We start from the raw sequence: 20,477 nt of genomic DNA on the forward strand, positions 1-20,477 counted from the left end.
ATTGCAATACAAATCATTTCAACATATAAGCAGTTTCACGTGCATTATGAATATACTTATACAGGCTTGACAGGTAGGCAACTACAGCATGTCAGTTTGTTATTCTTGTTTTCAATGAATGTTAAAAAATATACCATCTGGGTGTTAGAAGTAATTTTTGCTTCTAGGTTTGTTAGAGGCAAGAAAAGGATGTTTTATTATTAACACAACTCAAAAGAAGTAGTTAAAACCAACTTTGAATATTTTATTACCAACCTGTCAATATATACTTAAAAACCAGGTGAAAAAAGATAAATCTACAGTAAATCTGAATTTTAAGATTGTTTTGTCTAGTAAGACAAATATATTGCAATTAGAAAGAAATTATACCAGACGTGTTTTCTGGACACTTTCTTTAATCTTTGTTTTTTGATATAAATACTTTGATATATGCTACTTCTAAGATTTATTATTAAGCTGATTGCTCCAGGTAAGAGTGAATGAAAACTTTCGTGTCCTTTTTGTTACAATTGTGTTCCTTTTCTCACCAAAGCAGAAGTATGAGCATATGCAAAATGTCTCAACTTTTGTTGGAGTATTTTGTATTTTATGTCACACTAACTTTGATAAGTTTACTGACCAAATAACCTTCATTTCCTGACATAAAATCTTATATTTTTCCTACTTTTAAGCTTTACATATTTGCAAATATGTAACCTGTTATAAGCCATTCTTTCCTAGAATTGATAAATGGATATTTTTCTTATATAATCATTATCATTTAATTTAATTCTCTTTTGAGATATTCCTAGATGTCATCTATTTATTTATTTATTTAATTTGGTTTCACTGGGTCTTATTTGCAGCACGTGGGCTCCTTAGTTGTGGCACATGAACTCTTAGTTGCGGCATGCATGTGGGATCTAGTTCCCAGACCAGGGGTCGAACACGGGCCCCCTGCATTGGAAGGCAAAGTCTTAACCACTGGACTGCCAGGGAGGTCCCGTCACCTATTTATTTTACTAATCACAAGAAGCATAAATAACATTGAATGGAAATTAGCATTTGCAAAAGATTTTTATATTCATTAGCAGATTTGATATTCAAAACAATCCAGAGGCTAATGGTAGTAACAATAGAGTGATATTAAAAGGCAAGTTTATATATCATTCTCAATTAAAGGGGATTTTTTTTAGAAACAAAAGCTCAGGGAGTTTAAATTGGCCAAGGTCAAGTAGCTTATATTCATTCCATACATATCCCAACTTAAATGTTAACAGAGGATATTATTTTAGACTAAAACCATCTTCAGTATAAACTTTAAAAGTACTTTATAAATGTAAAGTAATAAAAAATGCAAGGAGATGTTATTCAACCATGAGTAGAGAGGAAAAAACATGGACTTAGCCTTATTACCCAGAAGACCCATTACAAGTTACCTGACTCCTGCTGAGGGACTGAGAGAAATAATATTCCAGGAATAAGAGAGAAATCAGACACATTCTGCCATCCCTATATTTTGTCATTAGAGTAACTTGGTGAAATTATATGCTAATGAGAAAAATAAAGTTAATAATATTATGAATGAAGACTCTCCTGGGTGTAGTGTTCTAAAATAAACACTTAGATATATGTATATGTAGACAGTGGTTATAGCCAAATGGTTGAATTTGAGGATATTTAACTTTTCTACATCCGTGACATATTTTGAAAGAAGCACATATCAGGATTCTGCTTCAGTGTATGATACAGTAGGATGCAATAGGCCAAAGCACTCACTGAAGACCAAAAATGCCTAACAAAAATAAATCTTATTTTAAAGATACCAGAGATCTGTGAAAACAACAAGGATTCAATGAACTCAACTTCAAGAAAGGGAAGAACACTTCTTGGCACTTCCTATCACTTTCCCCTACTTTATTTTATGTATAGGATTTATCACTACCCACATTATACAGGTCACACTCACTTATCTAAGCTAAATATCTTTGAGAATTCGCATGCTTTTTAATTTTAGAAAAGCAATACAGTGCACATATTCTACTTCTGTTACACTGTCCATATCAAATTAAGCAAATTAGTACTCCTATAATAAAATATATGAATATCCACTCTGTGATGAGTAAAAGTTATAAACAGTCTTTCATTAATTTAGGTCAGGAGATGTGTTATAAGGAAATTTTGGTCTCCAGAAGTTTTTGATTTCAGAATTATGCTAAAGAGAGATTTATTATATTTTTGTGATTAATTGTCTGCTTCCACTAAAATGTCAGTTCTGTGAGGGCAAGGACATTTTTATATTTGAATTATTGTAGGCCCAGATCCTAGAACAGTGCATGATTGATAGGAAGCTCTAAGCAAACGAGCATATGATGATTTGCAAAAGGATGTCCAGGAAACAAAAACAGAGCTGCTTCATCAACCACAAGACAAATCTGAGTACTGTTTATTTACTTTACCAGTATTGCATCATGAGTAACTGAGGACTTTTCAGCTCAGCAGAGATGGATGTCCTGAAAAGTCACAGCACTCACATATATCAAGATAAGAATAATTGCAAATGTTTAGTATAGATGGAGCCTGGAGAATCACAGTAAAAAGGGGGAAATAATTTTTTTTCATGAAGATGATCTCTATAAGAGCTCTTCATTTAAAATCCACCACCTCTTCTGGGGAATGGCAGTTCATAAACAAAATACTATGAACTGTTTGTGTGGAAAAAACTGCAAGGAATAGGGGTCATTTCAATACACAAATATATACTAACTGCATTTAGCAAGACAAAATAGGAAAGAAAGAATATAAGATTGAAATTGCATCCATTTAAAAGACATTTCTTAATACAAAATATCTAAGGTTTTCATGATATTGCAATCTTTGTGTGGAATGAGATCTTGGGAGGTCACTTTTGCCTAAATCACCCAGGGCAGGGGAAAAGCTATATAGGAATTAACTTTTAAAAGAAACATTCAAATGAGCACAATTTTAAAAAATGCACCAACCAACAAGTCTTCATTTTACCTTAATTTTATGTCTGGGAGTGTATGAGGACTGTTGGCAAGACACACAAATGAAGACAATGTCTCTGAAATTGCACAATTTTTCCTTTTTTAAAGAAGAATACAAGAAAGTCATTTTAACTGAAGACTTACAGGCATAAGGGCATATTTATCTGGTACTAAGAATTGAGGTAGGAAAAACATCAGTATGGGCTGGTAAAGAATTGTGGGACTTGTTCAGAACCATCAATGATGTTCAGTGTGTGGATGAGTGGAAGCTCTAAAGAAAGAAATTTCCTAAGGAAGGGAGAAGTTCGTGAGAATACACTACCGTGGAAACGAACATGACAGAGTGCAATAGCCTAGGCTAAAGGCAGCCCTCAACTTTAGTTTCAGATGTGGTCAAGTGTTGGAAGGAAATTACTAGACATTAAGCATTTATTTCCCCCAGATCCTTCCCAGGGATTTTTATAATGCTTTGCACATGCTTAACACCCTTGCTGGATAAGCAGCTTCTAATTGAACAATTACACTGTACATTCTGTTTGCCAACATAGCCTCCTTCTGACCACACTGGCATGTGGTGTGCGGGAGAATCTATGGAGGAAAATGCAGAACAGCTTTGAGTCATTATTCTAACAGCATCATCCCTATGTGAAACACATCTAGTCCTGTCCACATTTACAAATATCACCCAGTGTTTGTGAGTATATCCTCAATGCTTTATACTCCTCCACACATCACTTTGTTTATGAACCCAAGCAGAAAGCATGTGATGCAAAGGAGGTAATGCAGTATAGTCACAAAGAGCCTTGGCCTTTGGAATTTTACCAGTGTGAGTTCTAGAAAAAAACTTACTGAATTAGTCATCATAGGCAAATGACCTAATTTCTCAAAGTCTTAACATATATTACAATTATAGATAAAGCCCATAAAGCACTCAGGACAGAGTCTGGCATGTAGTGTGAGTTCAATATGTGTCACCTGTTAATAGCATCACTACTAATTGGCTCTATTGCCTTGTGTTGTTCAAGAAAATAATCTACAGGGGCTTCCCTGGTGGCGCAGTGGTTGAGAGTCCGCCTGCCGATGCAGGGGACACGGGTTCGTGCCCCGGTCCGGGAAGATCCCACATGCCGCGGAGCGGCTGGGCCCGTGAGCCATGGCCGCTGAGCCTGCGCGTCCGGAGCCTGTGCGCCGCAACGGGAGAGGCCACAACAGTGAGAGGCCCGCATACCGCAAAAAAAAAAAAAAAGAAAGAAAGAAAGAAAGAAAGAAAATAATCTACAAATATTTTAAATTTCATTAGCAACATTAAAGTATTGCTTATAGAATTTTAATCACTTTGTCATTTTAAGAATCCAAAAATAACCTGCCTTATGACACATATGAAAAATCAAATTTCTGCTCTGAATAATCCTTTCCCAGTTTAGGGAAATACTAGGAAAATGGTTTGGTTTAGGAGGTTCCTAGCTTAAATCTCCACTAATGACACTGTTATTCCTATTGGCAATTTTGATTACATTTTGTGTAATTTACTAAGTGATTGTTTCTTGTCTTTCAGGCTACATATCACCTACTCTTACTAAGAAAATGATATCTAAACAACTTGAGACTATTGATCACTTATATAGTTCTCTGTAAAATGAAGATGCACAATGCATATGTAAATTAAAATTGGCCTAAGTCGTATTGAACAACTTGGAATTGACTGTTAGTCTTTGCCAGACATCTTAGTAACGCAACTCCCTAAAAAAAAAAAAAAAGAAAGAAAGAAAGAAAGAACCTAGCTATTAAGACCTGGCGGCCAGGGACATGATGTACTAAGAGCAGGTAAGAAACCACCCTGGCATTAAAGGACCAAATATTTGTTCACCTAATGCTTTCTATCAAAAAATTAATGATCAAAAGGGGGAAATAAATGAAGTAAAATTATTTTAAGGCAGGACAAGAAAAATTTTAACATTAAATTTTCTATGTCATTTGAGCCACTACCCTCTCCCCTCTAGGGTGTATTGTGCATATGCATTATATAGTAACTAGATCCCCTTAGAAGACACAGGAATGCCTACTTGCCAGCAAGGTAACACTTTCAGAGATAGCATTCCTTTCTTAATCCTGTAAGGAGTCACAATGACCCACTACTCCCCCAGTTGGACTATGTAAACTGTCAATATATTACTTTGATGTATAACACTTTGATGTATAACCCTTTGTCTGAAAAACTTATGTTACTATGCTTTGACCTCTAACAGGTGGAACAATCCTCAGAGCTTTCTGAAAGACTATCTCCCAGCTTATAATCCTCAGGTTGGCTCAAATAAAATTCTCCCTTTCTTAGACTATTGATTAATATTTTTTCTCATAGATGATCTCAAGGTTGAAACTTCAAAAAACATTTTTTGGAAACATACCTATTTCAAACATTGGACATCATCTATCTGAAGAGCTATGGTTTACATTCTGAAAACTTTACGAACCAATGGACTTCAATTAACTTCTCTCCAGTCTTCTCACTCAGTAGTGTTCTTAAGAATACTGGTGTGTGGGCTATCCAGGAACATAACAGTTCTGCCTTTTCAAAAATGTTTTCTTTATCAGTGTCATTTTTTAAAACATACAATACACTTGCTGCAATCGGATTTGGTATTAAATATCCCCTTTAAATTCCAAAAAGGCAATTGCTACTGTAGGGGAGCAAAATGTGCCATCCCAAAATATATCTCTTTAGCATATTAATTACTTTAAGCTACATTTCCTAAGAAACAGCAGACATAGGAAAGGCTCTGAAAACCAATTAGGAGTTGCTCTTTTGTAAGAAACATTTACATTTGTAAGGGAAATCTCCATTTGTAAGGGTGTCTTCTTCTCTGTAGCAAAAAGAGGAGGTTAACCAAATCTCTTGGAACTTGTTTATTGTGATCTTCCTGGTCACCACCCAAAACTGACTCTCTCCACCCTCAAACTCGTCTTTTTTCTTTAGCTGAAGATGATATTTAAGGTGAGGGCTTTGGGCATTTTGGTGACTTACTCACTTTTCCTGGGTCTCTCCCATGTATACACGTTATTAAACTTTTAATTTTTTTCTGTTAATCTGCCTCATATCATCTTAGTTCTTAGACCAGCCAGAAGGACCTAGAAGGGTAGACAGAAATTTCTTCCTCACCATCACTAAGAATCAGTTAACCATTAATTTTACTCTCCCTAGCTATTGAATTAGCCAGAAAGTATGGGTGTGGTTAAGCCAAAGGGAAAAAAAGCAAAAAGTCAAGACTTCACAAGAAATGTGAGTTTGTTTACTTTTAGGTAATGGTAGTATCTGGCCAGCCTCTTTCTCCCTAACTCTCAATTTTTACATTAATTCCACCCCACTGCTTCTCCTTTCCAGCTACCAGTACATTTGTTTCCAATACCTCCTTCTTCGATAATTCAACCCTGAGCCCATCTAAGGGGCTCTCCCTTCATATGATGCTATTTCAGACACTGGCTCTAACAAAGGTCATGATAAAATTGACATTAAATCCCAAATCAAGTTGTTTATTTAAACTCTCCTCTAACTCTTCTGAAATAATAAAGGCCACTACTCCTATTCAAATAGCGTCCTTAATTTCACTGTAATTACCTTCACACCTTTCATTCAAGGCAAATTTCACTAGGTTAACACATAATTCATTCTCTTGCTGCTTTAATTGATATCCAAAGTATTTATTTTACTCAAGGACCTATTAACTTTCAAAGCTATTGTTAGTCTTTGCAATTCTGGATTCACTTGAAAACTCCCCAGGGTTTGAGGAAACCATTTCTGTTTCATAATTGCATGTTTTAATCATTTCTTCTAAAGTCAGCTCTTATCTCCTTTATTTCTTCCTCCATTTCTCCACCCTGATCCACAGAGTTCTTACATTTATGATAACAATTTGTATCCATTTTTTTAAACATCTTTATTGGAGTATAATTGCTTTACAATGGTGTGTTAGTTTCTGCTTTATAACAAAGTGAATTAGCTATACCTATACATATATCTCCATATCCCCTCCCTCTTGTGACTCCCTCCCACCCTCCCTATCCCTCCTTCCAGGGGGTCATAAAGCACGGAGCTGATCTCCCTGTGCTATGTGGCTACTTCCCATTAGCTATCTATTTTACATTTTGTAGTATATGTTAGTTCATGCCACTCTCTTACTTCGTCCCATCTTACCCTTCCCCCTCCCCCTGTCCTCAAGTCCATTCTCTACAACTGTGTCATTATTCCTGTCCTGCCCCTAGGTTCTTCATAACTTTTTTTTTTTTTAGATTCCATATATATGTGCCAGCATATGGTATTTGTTTTTCTCTTTCTGACTTACTCCACTTTGTATGACAGACTCTAGGTCTATCCACCTCATTACAAATAACTCAGTTTTGTTTCTTTATATGGTTGAGTAATATTCCATTGTATATATGTGTCACATCTTCTTTATCCATTCATCTGTTGATGGACACTTAGGTTGCTTCCATGTCCTGGCTATTGTAAATAGAGCTGCAATGAACATTGTGGTACATGACTCTTTATGAATTATGGTTTTCTCAGGATATATCCCCAGTAGTGGGATTGCTGGGCCATATGGTAGTTCTATTTTAGTTTTTTAAGGAACCTCCGTACTGTTCTCCATAATGGCTGTATCAATTTACATTCCCACCAACAGTACAAGAGGGTTCCCTTTTCTCCACACCCTCTCCAGCATTTATTGTTTGTAGATTTTTTGATGATGGCCATTCTGACTGGTGTGAGGTGATACCTCATTGGAGTTTTGATTTGCATTTCTCTAATGATTAGTGACGTTCAGCATCCTTTCATGTGTTTGTTGGCAATCTGTATATCTCCTTTGGAGAAATGTCTGTTTAGGTCTTCTGCCCATTTTTGGATTGGGTTGTTTGCTTTTTTGACATTGAGCTGCATGAGCTGCTTGTAAATTTTGGAGATTAATCCTTTGTCAGTTGCTTCTTTTGCAAATATTTTCTCCCATTCTGCAGTTGTCTTTTAGTCTTGTTTATGGTTTCCTTTGCTGTGCAAAAGCTTTGAAGTTTCATTAGGTCCCATTTGTTTATTTTTGTTTTTATTTCTCTTTCTCTAGGAGGTGGGTCAAAAAGGATCTTGCTGTGATTTATGTCATAGAGTGTTCTGCCTATGTTTTCCTCTAAGGGTTTTATAGTGTCTGGTCTTACATTTAGGTCTTTAATCCATTTTGACTTTATTTTTGTGTATGGTGTTAGTTACCCAATGTTTTTTAATGAAGAAAAAGAAAAGGTTCTTTTATCTGAGTGTGGGCCTAAAAGAAACCTGGGAAGCCTCCATTTTTTAGGAAGGTGGCAACAGTGAATAGTGAAAATGAAAACTAAGATAAAGCAAATTCCATGATACCCAAAGGGTAGACATTAAGTCAAAATATAGAGAGAGGGGCTTCCCTGGTGGCGCAGTGGTTGAGAGTCCACCTGTCAATGCAGGGGACATGGGTTCATGCCCCGGTCTGGAAAGATCCCACATGCCGTGGAGCGGCTAGGCCCATGAGCCATGGCTGCTGAGCCTGCGCGTCTGGAGCCTGTGCTCCACAGTGGGAGAGGCCACAACAGTGAGAGGCCTGTGTACTGCAAAAAGAAATATATGTATATATATATATATAGAGAGAGAGAGAGAGAGAGAAATAAAACTTTACCAATATCTACAAAATATGAAAATATGAACAATTTTGTTCGCTATAAGAAGCTCTGAAATTACTTTTAAATTATTCTCTATTTAGGAAATATTTTTAAAACCATTTTAAATGATTTTTTTATTACTACATCTTTTTATTTTCTTCCTTTGTGTCTTTAAATAAAAACACAGTATGTATGTATGTTAGGAACTAGGGCCTAAATTTTCTTGTGAAAGTCATCATCTTCCTCTCCCATGACAGATGTGTAATTTAATGTTTGCTTTTATTAACTCCTCACTCTGCTTTTCAGTTTCCCATTGATCTCCCAGTATCAGGATGGCTGGCTACCCACTCAACAGCTCTCAGGTAACAGTAATAATAACAAGTGCTTATAAAGAACATATTTTGTGTCCAATACTCTCCTAAATGACATATACATTTTATTTACTCCTAACAGTCACCATATGAAACAAATATGATTATTATCTCTATTTTACAGATGAAGAAAGTGAGAAGGCATAGAAAGGCTAAGTAACTTGCCCAAAGTCATACAAGCAGCAGACGGTAGAGGCAGCACCTGAACCTGGAGGTCTGGATCTCTGTGCCTGCTCTATATAATCACTACCTTTGCCCTGTCACCCTCATTTGCTTTGGTTATGACCAGCAGTTTATTTTGCTTGCTTGTGTAGGGGTGGAGAAATGTTTCCTTCTTCCCTTCTAGGTTATTTGTCTGGTCTAATAATTAAACTGATATAAGACAGATTAACAAGAAAAAAACAAATATCTCCAGTATACTGAGCAACTCCCTGAAATGGCCAAAGTCTCCACCTTAAATACCATCTTCAGCTAAAGCCAAAAGAAGTTTGAGGTGGGGAGTCAGTTATGAGAGGCTACCAGGAAAACCACAGTAAACAGAGGTGAGGTTGTCATGCAGATTTAAATCCCTGTCTTTTCCATTGATAAGAGTTTCTAGAGATTTACAATCAACCTTTTCTTCCTGGTACAAAGAGGGAGACACTTTACAAATGGAGAGTTCCCTTATAAGTGTAAATGCCTCTTGCTAAACTTCCACTTGGTCTTCAGAGCTCCTCCAGTGTCTGCTGTTTCTTAAAAATAAGCAGCCTAAAACAATCCTATGCTAAAAAGGTATATTTTGGGGTGATAAATTCTGCTCCCTTTAAAGAACTATTAAAACGTTTGAAAGAATTGTCTATTCCAAAAAGTGCCAACTTTGTTTATCTCTCTGAGCAAGTAAATTTGCTCAAGACATAATCAGGTTATATACAGTATGAACAAAACCCCACTTGGGGTCTTCCCGAAGAAAATTTAACATCTTAAATGTTGTACTGAAAATTAAAACAATAAATCATCTTATGACAGGAAACAATGTGAAATGGGGAATTTTCAGTTCTGATAACAAATTGGACATTGCTCTGCCTCTCAACCAGAGACCTAACAAAGTAACACTACTGTTAAGCCATCAAAACGGTCAACACCCTGGTTTAAACTTTTTGGTTGGTTAAAGACAATTAATTTGTTACTCGTTCTCCATGGCCATAGTCCCAGCCCAGTTAAAGTGATAGGTTTGACATAACTCTAAATTTCAGTGTTGGCATATTAATTATTTTAAGCTAGATTTTCTAAGAAACAACAGACATAGGAAAGGCTCTGAAAACCAACTAGGAGTTGCCCTTTTTAAAGAAACATTTAAGCGTTTTAGTGTTTATATGGAAGTTATCTTCTATCCCAGAGGGAAACATGCCACAGAACTCATTGGAATGAATTTCTTCAAGACCATGCTTAAAGACCATCTATAGCCTGTAACTGCAGTGTTATCTGAGACTTCATTCCCATATGCAAAAGCATAAATAGGAATTGCAATAGCTTCTTACAAGTCAAAGCATATTCCTAATTACTGACCAGGTGCAAAACAGATTCCCTCCCCTCATTCCTGTTTGCTTGACTTCATAATTTCTCCCTGTCTTCCTTTCCTCCTTCACCCTTCCTTGCTTTCTTCCTTTCCTTAGATGTAGCAACAAACACTGGATGAAACATAGATTCTTGGAGTGAAAAAGATGCAATGTATTGACTATAGATTTTTAGCAAATTGGTTATCCTCTTCAAGCCTCAACTTCCTCATCAATAAAACAGAATTAATAATGCCTGTTTCACTGAATTATTGGTAGGACTAAATTTACAGTGGTTGTGAAGAACTTGGGATATGTCAAAAACTCAATATATTGGGACTTCCCTAGTGGAACAGTGGTTAACAATCCACCTGCCAATGCAGGGGACACAGGTTCAATCCCTGGTCTGGGAAGATCCCACATGCCACAGAGCTACTAAGCCCATGCCCCACAACTACTGAGCCTACACTCTAGAGCCCATGAGCCACAACTACTGAGACCACATACCACAACTACTGAAGCCCACATGACTACAGCCCATGCTCTGCAACAAAAGAAGCCACCACAATGAGAAGCCCGCACACTGAAACAAAGAGTAGTCCCCACCTCACTGCAACTAGAGAAAGCCTGCATGCAGCAATGAGGACACAACACAGCCAAAAATAATTAAATAAAAAATTTTAAATAAATAAATAAATTTAAATTTTCAGAAAAGTTTAAAAAACTCAGTATATTTATTATTTGAAAATATCATTTCCACCTTGCTTTCTATCTCTTCCTTCTTTCCACTGCCTTAAATATTATATGAAAGGCACTATGAAGGGAAAATAAAAATGGAGTCAATAGTGCTGAGAGCTTTCCAAAATGGAGCCAGGAGGCCACTGAGGAAATGGGACTTATGCATGTCTAAACCCAGATGGAATCTGAACTTTTGGCTACATATTGTCTTAACTAAGGCATTCAACATCTGCATAGAAACTGAAGATACTTGTCAGATCCCTACCCCAAATAACTCATAACAGTCTATCTCTTAAGGAAAAATATTTCCTTTTTGCATCAGAGCTGATGAAATAAAATTCATGTTATGACAAGAAAAATTTAGACATAAAATGTTTCTTTGCCTATTTAGCTCTTCTCCCTCTGCTTTAGTGTCTATTGTGCATCTGAATTAACCAGACCTCCACAGGAGATAACATTCCTTCTTTATCTATCACAACAGTCACAACTTCTTAGGAGATAACCTTCCTTCTTATCTTGTAATGACCCAGTACTCACTTTGTACTCTAGATCTGCATTGTGTAAACTGTCAGTAATATATCTTTTAATGTACAACCCTCTGTCTCAAACTTATGTAATTTAGCTTAACCTCTAAAGGGAGAAACAATTCCTGGAGTTTTCTGAGAGGCTGTTCCTAGGTTATAATCTTCAGTTTGGCTCAGATAAAACTTTCCATTTCTTTCCCAGATCGACTGATTAATTTTTTGTCCACAGAGCCAATCATATTTCTTGCAAGACAACTTTAACAACCTTGTGGCTTTTGCCTTTATAAGCCTCTGACTCTCTTTCCCAGAACACTATTTCAGTTTTACCTAAATCTGTGTCTTCCTAATGGCAATTCCTAAAACCCCAAACAAAGCTCTTTTTTCTTTGCAACCTGGATATTAATTATTGTTTGACAGCACCATGCTAGGTCCTACAGTGAGAAGAGAAGGAAATGTTTCTTCATCCAATTAGCTCACAATCTACTAGGAAAGATAACACAACAAATACTGTTGAACAAGGCAAAATGAAAGGCTCCAGGTGCTATTAGATAAGTATAGAAAAGAACCTACTGAAGAGAAAGTTCTGTAGTGTTTGACAAGGAAATCAAGAAGGACCATTTCTTCACATTTTCTCTCCTTTAGTAGCAGTAACAGCTGACACTTACTAATTGTATGCTGAATAACATATCTGTGCTGAGCAACTTTAAGAGCCAGCTGGCCAAAGATCTTATTTGGAAGTTCCTTAGTTTTAAGATATTCTTTGCACAATCGGTTTTCCTCAAAAGGAAATATTTTCACTACTTGGGGTTTCTGGTTGTGTTGGATGCTGTTGATTCCATCTGCATCCTAGTCAATAATAGTAATAATAATCTCTCTTTAAATGCCTCCTTAAAATGACAAGTAGACACAAGATCCTAATTCTTCCCATTCATCTATGTTACTGCTGGGGAGGAAGAAATTGTCCTCTACTCTTTAGTTTCTTCTGGCTGGTGTAAAAATCAAATTGGTATGAGATTAACAGAAATTAAAAATTTAATAATACGTATATGTGGGAGAGACCCAGGAAGACTGAGTAACTCTTCAGAATGGTGAAGCTCTCACCTTAAATACCATCTTCAACCCAATCCAAAAATGGGCAGAAGACCTAAATAAACATTTCTCCAAAGAAGATATACAGACTGCCAACAAACACATGAAAGGATGCTCAACATCTTTAATCATTAGAGAAATGCAAATCAAAACTACAATGAGATATCACCTCACACCAGTCAGAATGGCCATCATCAAAAAATATAGGGCTTCCCTGGTGGCACAGTGGTTGAGAGTCTGCCTGCCAATGCAGGGGACACAGGTTTGTGTCCCAGTCCGGGAAGATCCCACATGCCACGGAGTGGCTAGGCCCGTGAGCCATGGCCACTGAGCCTGCGTGTCTGGAGGCTGTGCTCCACAACAGGAGAGGCCACAACAGTGAGAGGCCCGCATACCACAAAAAATAATAATAATAATAATCTAGAAACAATAAATGCTGGAGAGGGTGCGGAGAAAAGGGAACACTCTTGCACTGTTGGTGGGAATGTGAATTGGTAGAGCCACTATAGAGAACAGTATGGAGGTTCCTTAAAAAACTACAAACAGAATTACCATATGACCCAGCAATCCCACTACTAGGTATATACCCTGAGAAAACCATAATTCAAAAAGAGTCACATACCAAAATGTTCATTGCAGCTCTATTCACAATAGCCCAGAGATGGAAACAACCTAAGTGTCCATCATCGGATGAATGGATAAAGAAGATGTGGCACATATATACAATGGAATATTACTCAGCCATAAAAAGAAACGAAATTGAGCTATTTGTAATGAGGTGGATGGACCTAGAGTCTGTCATACAGAGTGAAGTCAGAAAGAGAAAGACAAATACCGTATGCTAACACATATATATGGAATTTAAGAAAAAAAAATGTCATGAAGAACCTGGAGGTAAGACAGGAATAAAGACACAGACCTACTAGAGAATGGACTTGAAGATATGGGGAGGGGGAAGGGTAAGCTGTGACAAAGTGAGAGAGTGGCATGGACATATATACACTACCAAACGTAAAATAGATAGCTAGTGGGAAGAAGCCGCATATCACAGGGAGATCAGCTTGGTGCTTTGTGACCACCTAGAGGGGTGGGATAGGGAGGGTGGGAGGGAGGGAGATGCAAGAGGGAAGAGATATGAGAACATATGTATATACATAACTGATTCACTTTGTTATAAAGCAGAAACTAACACACCATTGTAAAGCAATTATACTCCAATAAAGATTTAAAAAAATAAAAATACCATCTTCAGCTAAAGACAAAAGAGGATGTTGAGGGTGGAGAAAGTCAGTCATGGGAGGTGACCAGGAAAAGCACAGTAAACAAGGCTTATTGTGATGCAAATTTAAGACATTGCCTTCTTCATTAATAAGATTTTCTAGAGATTTGGTCATCCTCCTCTTCCTGGTACACCCTTAAAAAAGGAGATTTCCCTTACAAATGTATTTCTTACAAAAGGGCCACTCTGACTTTGTTTTCAGAGTCCTTCTGTATCTCAGAAAATGATCAGCTTAAAATAATTCATATGCCAAAAAGACATATTGTGGGGTGAAAAATTCTGCTCCCCAACTTTACTCAAGCTGTACTTTTTTTTCCAGTACTATCTGAAACCTAAAATGAATAAACCTTTGTTTCTAATTTTTGCTTATATAGAAGTTCTTTTCTTTTGATTCATTTAAAATGCTTGAGTCAGTAACAGAGTTCATAGCTGTCTTTCATGCTATGCTTAATGTACACTTTAGCTTCTCTTTATATTATTGTCAACTATCCCTTAATTTGGTCAAAACAGTCATGAAGAAAATAAAATTTTCATTAATCTTCTAAAAATCCAAAACAGACAATTCATAGTTCTTGAGGTTTGAGCTTGGAGATAGTGAATGTAGTGGAAAGGACTTAAGAACCAGAGAGACCTAAGCCCAGACAATGTTTCGTATCTTAATAAATGTTGATCTAAGGCAAGTTCATTCATTCCTTCAATCTACACATATTAATTGAGGGTTTACTATAAACCAGGCATTGTTCTAAGGAATACAGCTGTTTGATCTCTCTTTTTGCTCAGTTTACGAATCTGTTACACCTGAAATGAATGTTTCCTGGAATCGCTCTGTGGAACTGAAGTTAAAGACAAATTTAACACAGAATTAGAATTTATGCATACAATATGGGGTTAATAACAAGCAGAATTTAAAGACAATCCCCTACTTATGTTTGCTCCCTTCTTAACACGAAATTATTTAAATAGCAGTAATTTGGAGTCCTATAGCAAGATTGGCATCTAAGTCCATGTATAGAACCTAACCTTATAATTTAAAGTGTTTTATAATCGATTTCATAGTGGCAGAGTTTCTCCCAATGGTAAATATCATTATCAAAACGCTCTGGCAAACTTTGTGGCAAAATAATAATAATGACTGGTGATCTCTAAAACAATAGAGAAAATCTGCGGAGAGAGGGAGGGTACGTATTTTATGTCAGTCCATGAATATCAGAATCGGTACAACAAAGAAATACAATTGTCACTGAACTCTTGGTAACTCACTGCAGACAGTCCTTGCATTTAGAAGCCAATTTATAAAATTCCCAATTGATGAAATGGTGATTATCTGAACTATAAAAGCATTAACCTAGAGTCTCTTTATACAACAGCTTCCCTAGAGCATTTCAAATAAAGTTTGACTTACACCTGATTTTTCAGAGTAAGGGTATAAAATGAAATAAACCTCCAGGTAACTTAGGCTCTACAATTCAATCTGGAAAAGATTCATGTTTTCAGATATACTTAGGGAGAAGATCAATATTGGTCAGCCACAATCGTATTGGCCTTGAGAGGGTTATCACAAAATTCCATCGGTGTTTTGCCTACCTTATTATAGCTGGGGAGAAAAACAATAATAGTAATGGGTGTAATGGGTAGACGTAAGACATGGTCTGATCTTCGTTGTTTTGTACTCAAGAGATGGGCCAAAGTTATGGAAAGGAGCACCCTTATTCCCTTTCAACTTATTTCTGTGTGAGACTAGATAGGAGGCTTCTGTTAAGTCAGTTATAAAGTTTCTGATCTATTCAGAAGGCAATATTTTAAAACAACTGTATCAGCTCAATTAGCGTAAAAGGGCCAGGTGAGACTGGTAGCAAACCAGCCTGAGCTCATAAACAGAAAAATGTTCAAAGGGCTTAGTATCTCAACATTTATATCTAGGGCAAAGAGCTTATTTAATGTAATTTTCAAACTATTCATGTGTTATTTCAACTCTTCTAGTAGTTTAAGAGGCAAGCTTACCCTAGGACTAGATAATCCTGTCCTCACCATGGTTCTTGACAGAGCACATAGAATAATTACAGAATAGCATCTGAGATGAAAACAGTTAGGGGAAAACTTGGACAGGCCGAGTGCCAGCCAGAGGTTTTGTAACTGAGCAAGACCTTCTGGGGCCTTTCCAGGACAGACCCCTCCCCCATATCCTCTGCTTTAGCTCCTCTCTGAAGTACCTAGACAATGGTAACTGATGCACATTTCCTGAGTTGTTCTGCAGATGCTGAAATCCCCACCAAATGGAAGAAATTAACTACCTGATGACCAAGAACAAGTAGTCCCTAGACCTACTAGAGCCTGAGGACTGAATGTGACACGGCCCTGTTACCTCACCATCAACCAATCAGAGAACTGTGCACAAGCTGATCACACACCCTGTGACTCCTCTCCCTCACCCAGCCTTTAAAAATGCTTTCCTGAAACCCATCAGGGAGTTCAGGTGTTTTCAGCATTAGCTGCCCTGGACACTTTGCTTGGCACCTTGCAATAAACACTGCAATTTCCTTCAGCACAACCCTCTGTCAGTAGATTTGCTTTCCTGTGAGAACACGATTGGACCTAAGTTTGGTTCAATAACAGTTTGTATATTGACAATATGGGTAATGGGATATCCTCATCACAGACTGGAATTAGCATGGTCAAGGAGAGGCATCTTTAGTTCCACTGAAGATAAGCAGTTTTCCCCCATGAATACCACTACATTATCATTTAAATTATCACATCAGAGAAGCAGTGGTTAATGTCATTTGTAACCACTTAATGTAATTCCTGAATTTCAATTTACTCAAATTGGAATAAAAATAGCTTTAGAAAGGAGCAAGTTTTATTCAAAAATCATCTGAGAAAAATATCTACATACCTCAACATGTTGGACATCTCCAATAAAAAATTTATTGTTAGAATGTTCAGAAGATAAAAATCTATACTATAATTTATCACTAGGAGGAGCCTGTAAGCATTTTGTCCTAGGTTTTTGGGGATCATGATGTAGTAAAATATGCAGGAACTCACAATGAAGCTAGAGGAAAAATTACAACTATACTGAAAGAGGTAAACGATAATCCAAGCCATCCTGTCTAGTCCATAAGCAGTTAATTTTAAATAAATTTTGCAGACTAGCTTTCAGTGGGTCATCAGAGGGAAACAGATCAATCTTCCCCTTTGATTTGGAGTGATTAGGCAGGCTGCTCAAAATTGGTAGAACTATTTTTGGACCTTGAGAAATAGGAAAACTTCTAATAGAGATGTAGAAATCTGGCAACCCTGATTGGAGAAACAGCTTGAATATAAAAATTGTACCTTGCACAGTACATAATGCTAATGGCTATAACACACACACAATAATTCCAATGCGTTAGTACAATAACGCTTTGTCACTCATGTCTCTTATGTAAATTCTGATTTAGGCAAGCTGCCCTCATCTATCTTGGAGTTTTGCTATTTACAATACATAGTCTCCAAGTTCATCATTTAGGGAAAGAGAGAGGAGGTGGTACAATAGCTTCTAACTTCCTTAATCTGGGAGTGATCCATGTCACTTTATTCACAAAGTCCATCCACCAAAACTAGTCATCCAGCCCCAAAAGGAGGCATAAGTGTCAGGGAAGCACATGAATATCTGGGGAGCAATCACTGTCACCACAAGTTGGAATTTAAAAACAAATCAAAACAAAAACAATCCAATAGTTTCTGTTCAAATGAGAAAGTAACAGGATATGAATATGAAAAGGTTAAGTCAGATCTTCTGATAGCAAGATGAGAATTTGATTTTATTGTGTAAGTAACTAAATTATTATAACCCAGAGGGCATAATAAATGAGGACAGTGTGAATGGGAGCAAATGCTCATATACAGGTTCAGGTTATAAAAGGTAGGAACAAAGTGATACAATTGCCCCTATTTTATTTCTTCAAGACTAAAATTGTATGATTATCTTATCCCCTCTAGCCCTTCACAGCAAACCTTTGTGTGAATGTATCATTCAATAAATATATACTGAGAACAAAATACATGCCCGACATTGTTAGGTGCTCAGGATACACCACTGAATAAAAGAGACAAAATCTCTGCTTAGTGGCAGTGGGAAATTTTCTAATTTTTTTTTTTTTACATCCCTAAGCATTGTAATGACCAAGAATCTACACTCCTAGCAATTCACCCAAAGTTCCTCTAGTTTACATCAAATAACCTTCTCCATTAGAGGCAGTGTGTGTATTTTTGAAACAAAGAATACTGACTGAAGATCAATAACCTTTGAAACAAATACTATTCAGCAGGTGGAGAAAAAGTCTCCTTTTTCCCTAAAATCATGACCTAAAGTATTAAGATTTAATAAAGCCAATCTTATAAAGACCACCATAAGAACAAATTTATACTCTAACAAAGATAGGTTTATTTTCTTGCTGCAACAAAGGAGTACACTTCAAAGCAACGGTATGCTGACTCTCATAAAACAAAGGAAGAAGCAGTATTATTTATTGTAGGATTCCTGGAAAGGGTGGAGTTTATGTAAAATTTAAATGAAACAGAGTTTTGACAGGCTCAAAGCAAAGCAAGGGCTTAGTATAAAGAGGTTTACTTCCTGTCTGGACTGCAAAGTGGACTCAAGGTTCTGTTTCCTTGGAAACTATAAAGTTAAAATAAATTTAGCATGTTTTATTTAGAAACTCCTTATCTCTATAGCTCTGAACATAGGTTAGAAATTCAGGTTGCCTCAAAGTGACTCAGATCCTTTAAGCAAAGTGAGCTATTGCATTCTTATTGATATGGTCTTCAAACAGCAAAGTTTCTGACAGTCTATGATTTCAGAAAACAAAATTTCTCAGCACTGTGTCCTTTTGTTAATCAACAAAATCAGGTTTTGCTGGTTCATAGTTTTCTCATGCCCACTCCATTCAACCTACATAAAATTACCTCCTAAGAGGCAATGAGAAATTATAATCTCTGCCCTCTTCCTCTACCCAGTATCCTCAATATTTACTGAATACTTAATGAATATATACTATTATAAACTAAATATTTATTGTAAACAAGAAAAAATTAAGCAAAAACCTAAAGCAAATAAAAAGTCTCTGCCTTCGAGGATCATCCCCTCACTTCACATAAAAATGATAAATGGATCACACTGCAGGACGCCCTTTATATGAGAAGATTTCTGTAAGTTTCTATATCTTTTGTTCACCTGATTGATAGAAGTATTGATAAAAGGCTAAATGAATAATTTGTCAATGTGGCCACAAGGAAGAATCCTAAAACCAAAGTTGTTGGCTTCAAACCAGTCCTGCTTTTCATGGTCAGTCATACTGAAACCAAAGATACACACGCGTGGAAAACAGCCTGGGCATTGGAAGAATGGAATTTATTTCTCAACCTTCCCATAGTTGGATGGACGTTTCCATTTGCCTTCATTTATTTAAGTACTAATCATCTTTCAAGGCTCCTATATCTTCCCAGTTTCTCTGCCAATCCTTTCCTAATTACCAGAGGCCGCACTGATTTCTCTCATCTGTGAGTTGCTTTTGTAGTTGAAACCAATATCAACCAGTATAAACTCATTGTCCCCTAAGTAGCTAATTCCTAAAGTTCTAAAGAAAGCAGGGTTACTGATAAATTCTATATAATTATTTTCTTGTGAATATGACACTATAAGTTATGGGCAATACATAAAGTAGATCAGCTATCATTGGTGTTCACCTTTGTATTTCAAGAAACTAGCTAAAGGAACTTCAATAAACATCTGTTGAATAGATGGATGGATAGATAGATGTAATTCATTGTATAGTGTGTGGTAAGTAACTTCATGCCCCTTTTGTCAGCTTATATTTTTTTAAGTGGCAATAAGTTGCACTTTATGTACTTGCAATCATTTCAAAGTCACTGATGCAAATAGAATCCTGAATTCCTGACATTTGAAGGAAAAACCTAAATTTCACTCTTTATTCAAGGGTAATGAATGGTCTCCTTGAGAAAATGTAGCTAATGGGTATAAATATATGGCAAGATTGGGATAACTCAAGCCTTAAGAAAAGAAACAGGAAGGGAATTTTAGGAAGAAGATTTTTACTTCATACAAAAGATTAACGAATTTACCCTATTTTTTTAGGTTGAGATAATGGAATATAAGTTAGGGGATCAAGTGAAGAGGAGAGGAAAGGATGGAGGTAAGGAAAACAATTATATGGTGGTAGTGTATTTAGTGGGGGCAGTAAATTTTAAAGAAATATAAGAGGCATAGGGCCTCCCTGGTGGCGCAGTGG

This window comes from Mesoplodon densirostris, chromosome 1, assembly GCF_025265405.1.
Source record: "Mesoplodon densirostris isolate mMesDen1 chromosome 1, mMesDen1 primary haplotype, whole genome shotgun sequence".
In the NCBI taxonomy this organism is placed as follows: domain Eukaryota; kingdom Metazoa; phylum Chordata; class Mammalia; order Artiodactyla; family Ziphiidae; genus Mesoplodon; species Mesoplodon densirostris.